Source organism: Coregonus lavaretus (assembly GCF_964263955.1).
Source record: "Coregonus lavaretus genome assembly, chromosome: 9".
NCBI lineage: Eukaryota > Metazoa > Chordata > Actinopteri > Salmoniformes > Salmonidae > Coregonus > Coregonus lavaretus.
In genome coordinates this window covers 1,466,499-1,472,571 of record NC_139996.1, presented here as the reverse complement: position 1 = coordinate 1,472,571, position 6,073 = coordinate 1,466,499, and positions in this window count along the sequence as shown.

Sequence of the window (6,073 nt, the reverse complement as noted above, 5' to 3'; positions counted from 1 at the left end):
GGTCTGATTTATTATGGTCTAGAACCCCCTGTCCATTTAGTCTGATTTATTATGGTCTAGAACCCCCTGTCCATTAGGTCTGATTTATTATGGTCTAGAACCCCCTGTCCATTTAGTCTGATTTATTATGGTCTAGAACCCCCTGTCCATTTAGTCTGATTTATTATGGTCTAGAACCCCCTGTCCATTAGGTCTGATTTATTATGGTCTAGAACCCCCTGTCCATTTAGTCTGATTTATTATGGTCTAGAACCCCCTGTCCATTAGGTCTGATTTATTACGGTCTAGAACCCCCTGTCCATTAGGTCTGATTTATTACGGTCTAGAACCCCCTGTCCATTAGGTCTGATTTATTACGGTCTAGAACCCCCTGTCCATTAGGTCTGATTTATTACGGTCTAGAACCCCCTGTCCATTAGGTCTGATTTATTACGGTCTAGAACCCCCTGTCCATTAGGTCTGATTTATTATGGTCTAGAACCCCCTGTCCATTAGGTCTGATTTATTACGGTCTAGAACCCCCTGTCCATTAGGTCTGATTTATTACGGTCTAGAACCCCCTGTCCATTAGGTCTGATTTATTACGGTCTAGAACCCCCTGTCCATTAGGTCTGATTTATTATGGTCTAGAACCCCCTGTCCATTAGGTCTGATTTATTACGGTCTAGAACCCCCTGTCCATTAGGTCTGATTTATTATGGTCTAGAACCCCCTGTCCATTAGGTCTGATTTATTATGGTCTAGAACCCCCTGTCCATTAGGTCTGATTTATTATGGTCTAGAACCCCCTGTCCATTTAGTCTGATTTATTATGGTCTAGAACCCCCTGTCCATTAGGTCTGATTTATTACGGTCTAGAACCCCCTGTCCATTAGGTCTGATTTATTATGGTCTAGAACCCCCTGTCCATTAGGTCTGATTTATTATGGTCTAGAACCCCCTGTCCATTTAGTCTGATTTATTATGGTCTAGAACCCCCTGTCCATTAGGTCTGATTTATTACGGTCTAGAACCCCCTGTCCATTAGGTGTGATTTATTATGGTCTAGAACCCCCTGTCCATTAGGTCTGATTTATTATGGTCTAGAACCCCCTGTCCATTAGGTCTGATTTATTATGGTCTAGAACCCCCTGTCCATTAGGTCTGATTTATTACGGTCTAGAACCCCCTGTCCATTAGGTCTGATTTATTATGGTCTAGAACCCCCTGTCCATTAGGTCTGATTTATTACGGTCTAGAACCCCCTGTCCATTTAGTCTGATTTATTATGGTCTAGAACCCCCTGTCCATTAGGTCTGATTTATTTCGGTCTAGAACCCCCTGTCCATTAGGTCTGATTTATTACGGTCTAGAACCCCCTGTCCATTAGGTCTGATTTATTACGGTCTAGAACCCCCTGTCCATTAGGTCTGATTTATTATGGTCTAGAACCCCCTGTCCATTAGGTCTGATTTATTACGGTCTAGAACCCCCTGTCCATTAGGTCTGATTTATTATGGTCTAGAACCCCCTGTCCATTAGGTCTGATTTATTACGGTCTAGAACCCCCTGTCCATTAGGTCTGATTTATTATGGTCTAGAACCCCCTGTCCATTAGGTCTGATTTATTATGGTCTAGAACCCCCTGTCCATTAGGTCTGATTTATTATGGTCTAGAACCCCCTGTCCATTTAGTCTGATTTATTATGGTCTAGAACCCCCTGTCCATTAGGTCTGATTTATTACGGTCTAGAACCCCCTGTCCATTAGGTCTGATTTATTATGGTCTAGAACCCCCTGTCCATTAGGTCTGATTTATTATGGTCTAGAACCCCCTGTCCATTTAGTCTGATTTATTATGGTCTAGAACCCCCTGTCCATTAGGTCTGATTTATTACGGTCTAGAACCCCCTGTCCATTAGGTGTGATTTATTATGGTCTAGAACCCCCTGTCCATTAGGTCTGATTTATTATGGTCTAGAACCCCCTGTCCATTAGGTCTGATTTATTATGGTCTAGAACCCCCTGTCCATTAGGTCTGATTTATTACGGTCTAGAACCCCCTGTCCATTAGGTCTGATTTATTATGGTCTAGAACCCCCTGTCCATTAGGTCTGATTTATTACGGTCTAGAACCCCCTGTCCATTTAGTCTGATTTATTATGGTCTAGAACCCCCTGTCCATTAGGTCTGATTTATTTCGGTCTAGAACCCCCTGTCCATTAGGTCTGATTTATTACGGTCTAGAACCCCCTGTCCATTAGGTCTGATTTATTACGGTCTAGAACCCCCTGTCCATTAGGTCTGATTTATTATGGTCTAGAACCCCCTGTCCATTAGGTCTGATTTATTACGGTCTAGAACCCCCTGTCCATTAGGTCTGATTTATTATGGTCTAGAACCCCCTGTCCATTAGGTCTGATTTATTATGGTCTAGAACCCCCTGTCCATTAGGTCTGATTTATTATGGTCTAGAACCCCCTGTCCATTTAGTCTGATTTATTATGGTCTAGAACCCCCTGTCCATTAGGTCTGATTTATTACGGTCTAGAACCCCCTGTCCATTAGGTCTGATTTATTATGGTCTAGAACCCCCTGTCCATTAGGTCTGATTTATTATGGTCTAGAACCCCCTGTCCATTTAGTCTGATTTATTATGGTCTAGAACCCCCTGTCCATTAGGTCTGATTTATTACGGTCTAGAACCCCCTGTCCATTAGGTGTGATTTATTATGGTCTAGAACCCCCTTTCCATTAGGTCTGATTTATTATGGTCTAGAACCCCCTGTCCATTAGGTCTGATTTATTATGGTCTAGAACCCCCTGTCCATTAGGTCTGATTTATTACGGTCTAGAACCCCCTGTCCATTAGGTCTGATTTATTACGGTCTAGAACCCCCTGTCCATTAGGTCTGATTTATTATGGTCTAGAACCCCCTGTCCATTAGGTCTGATTTATTATGGTCTAGAACCCCCTGTCCATTTAGTCTGATTTATTATGGTCTAGAACCCCCTGTCCATTTAGTCTGATTTATTATGGTCTAGAACCCCCTGTCCATTTAGTCTGATTTATTATGGTCTAGAACCCCCTGTCCATTTAGTCTGATTTATTACGGTCTAGAACCCCCTGTCCATTAGGTCTGATTTATTATGGTCTAGAACCCCCTGTCCATTAGGTCTGATTTATTATGGTCTAGAACCCCCTGTCCATTTAGTCTGATTTATTATGGTCTAGAACCCCCTGTCCATTAGGTCTGATTTATTACGGTCTAGAACCCCCTGTCCATTAGGTCTGATTTATTACGGTCTAGAACCCCCTGTCCATTAGGTCTGATTTATTATGGTCTAGAACCCCCTGTCCATTAGGTCTGATTTATTATGGTCTAGAACCCCCTGTCCATTTAGTCTGATTTATTATGGTCTAGAACCCCCTGTCCATTTAGTCTGATTTATTATGGTCTAGAACCCCCTGTCCATTTAGTCTGATTTATTACGGTCTAGAACCCCCTGTCCATTAGGTCTGATTTATTATGGTCTAGAACCCCCTGTCCATTAGGTCTGATTTATTATGGTCTAGAACCCCCTGTCCATTTAGTCTGATTTATTATGGTCTAGAACCCCCTGTCCATTAGGTCTGATTTATTACGGTCTAGAACCCCCTGTCCATTAGGTCTGATTTATTATGGTCTAGAACCCCCTGTCCATTAGGTCTGATTTATTATGGTCTAGAACCCCCTGTCCATTAGGTCTGATTTATTATGGTCTAGAACCCCCTGTCCATTAGGTGTGATTTATTATGGTCTAGAACCCCCTGTCCATTAGGTCTGATTTATTATGGTCTAGAACCCCCTGTCCATTAGGTCTGATTTATTACGGTCTAGAACCCCCTGTCCATTAGGTCTGATTTATTATGGTCTAGAACCCCCTGTCCATTAGGTCTGATTTATTACGGTCTAGAACCCCCTGTCCATTAGGTCTGATTTATTATGGTCTAGAACCCCCTGTCCATTAGGTCTGATTTATTATGGTCTAGAACCCCCTGTCCATTAGATCTGATTTATTATGGTCTAGAACCCCCTGTCCATTAGGTCTGATTTATTATGGTATAGAACCCCCTGTCCATTAGGTCTGATTTATTATGGTCTAGAACCCCCTGTCCATTAGATCTGATTTATTATGGTCTAGAACCCCCTGTCCATTAGGTCTGATTTATTATGGTATAGAACCCCCTGTCCATTAGGTCTGATTTATTATGGTCTAGAACCCCCTGTCCATTAGATCTGATTTATTATGGTCTAGAACCCCCTGTCCATTAGGTCTGATTTATTATGGTCTAGAACCCCCTGTCCATTAGGTGTGATTTATTACGGTCTAGAACCCCCTGTCCATTAGGTCTGATTTATTATGGTCTAGAACCCCCTGTCCATTAGGTGTGATTTATTATGGTCTAGAACCCCCTGTCCATTAGGTCTGATTTATTACGGTCTAGAACCCCCTGTCCATTAGGTCTGATTTATTACGGTCTAGAACCCCCTGTCCATTAGGTGTGATTTATTACGGTCTAGAACCCCCTGTCCATTAGGTCTGATTTATTACGGTCTAGAACCCCCTGTCCATTAGGTCTGATTTATTACGGTCTAGAACCCCCTGTCCACTAGGTCTGATTTATTACGGTCTAGAACCCCCTGTCCATTAGGTCTGATTTATTACGGTCTAGAACCCCCTGTCCATTAGGTCTGATTTATTATGGTCTAGAACCCCCTGTCCATTAGGTCTGATTTATTATGGTCTAGAACCCCCTGTCCATTAGGTTTGATTTATTACGGTCTAGAACCCCCTGTCCATTAGGTCTGATTTATTACGGTCTAGAACCCCCTGTCCATTAGGTCTGATTTATTACGGTCTAGAACCCCCTGTCCATTAGGTCTGATTTATTATGGTCTACATGGCTAAACTGATCCTAGATCAGTACTCCAACTTCTCTAAGATGCTTTATGAATATGGGCCCAGACATGACAGGTTAAGCAACAGGTGACAACAGATGAACAGTCTTTTGAATAATCCATCCTCCAACTCCTTGAGTCAGTGTCTGGGGAGAAGGAGTACTATGACTCACTATTGCTCCCTGTTGCATTAAATAAATAGGTGGCTATAGTGATATATAGAAAGAGACTGAAATGCAAAGACCAATCTAAACATTAAGATACAGTAAAACAATATCTTCACATATTATGTACAGTATTCGGTATCATTAACTAAAATCATAAATTTTGCTATCATGCATAATATTTCAAATCCATTATCAAAATGTTAACATAGAAATGACAACTTTATGCACAAGTGTCCTAAAAATGAAGTACACTGCGCTCCTACCTGATGAAAGGTTGTTTGGTACCAGACGAGGGAGTGTAATTTCTCCACAGCTGGGGTGCACCGGCACAGACGGTGGAGAGTCTCACCCCCGGCGCTGTAGGTTACAGACGGTGGAGAGTTTCACCCGGCGCTGTAGAGTACAGACGGTGGAGAGTTTCACCCCCGGCGCTGTAGGGTACAGACGGTGGAGAGTTTCACCCGGTGCTGTAGGGTACAGACGGTGGAGAGTTTCACCCGGCGCTGTAGAGTACAGACGGTGGAGAGGTTCACCCGGCGCTGTAGAGTACAGACACGGCAGGGTTACATAGGACGCACTGCAGGACAGGTACAGGTCTTCACCGTGGATCAGCATTATAACTAATACCCCTCTGGACCTGAAGACTTCTAATAGGATTATCCCTGTTGTCCCTCTCATTAAACCTATATCTATATCAACCATTTCATTTCAATTGTTTTGATAGCCTAATGTACATTTTATTTAATTGGTGTATTTAATTTATTCTATCTAGATCAATTGTCAGTTTCACATATATATATGTGGTTTAATATAATATAATTGGTTTCATAATAATTTAAAGAGATTATATTGAGAGGAGGCGATTGGGTGAGGTTGTGTTTCTCTAAGCAGGGAGGTAAGCTTGGCTTCTTCTTTATATGTGTTGAGTAAAGCTTAAACCATGTACTTAGATTGTAGGTAGGTATTGTAGTTAGGTATTGTAGG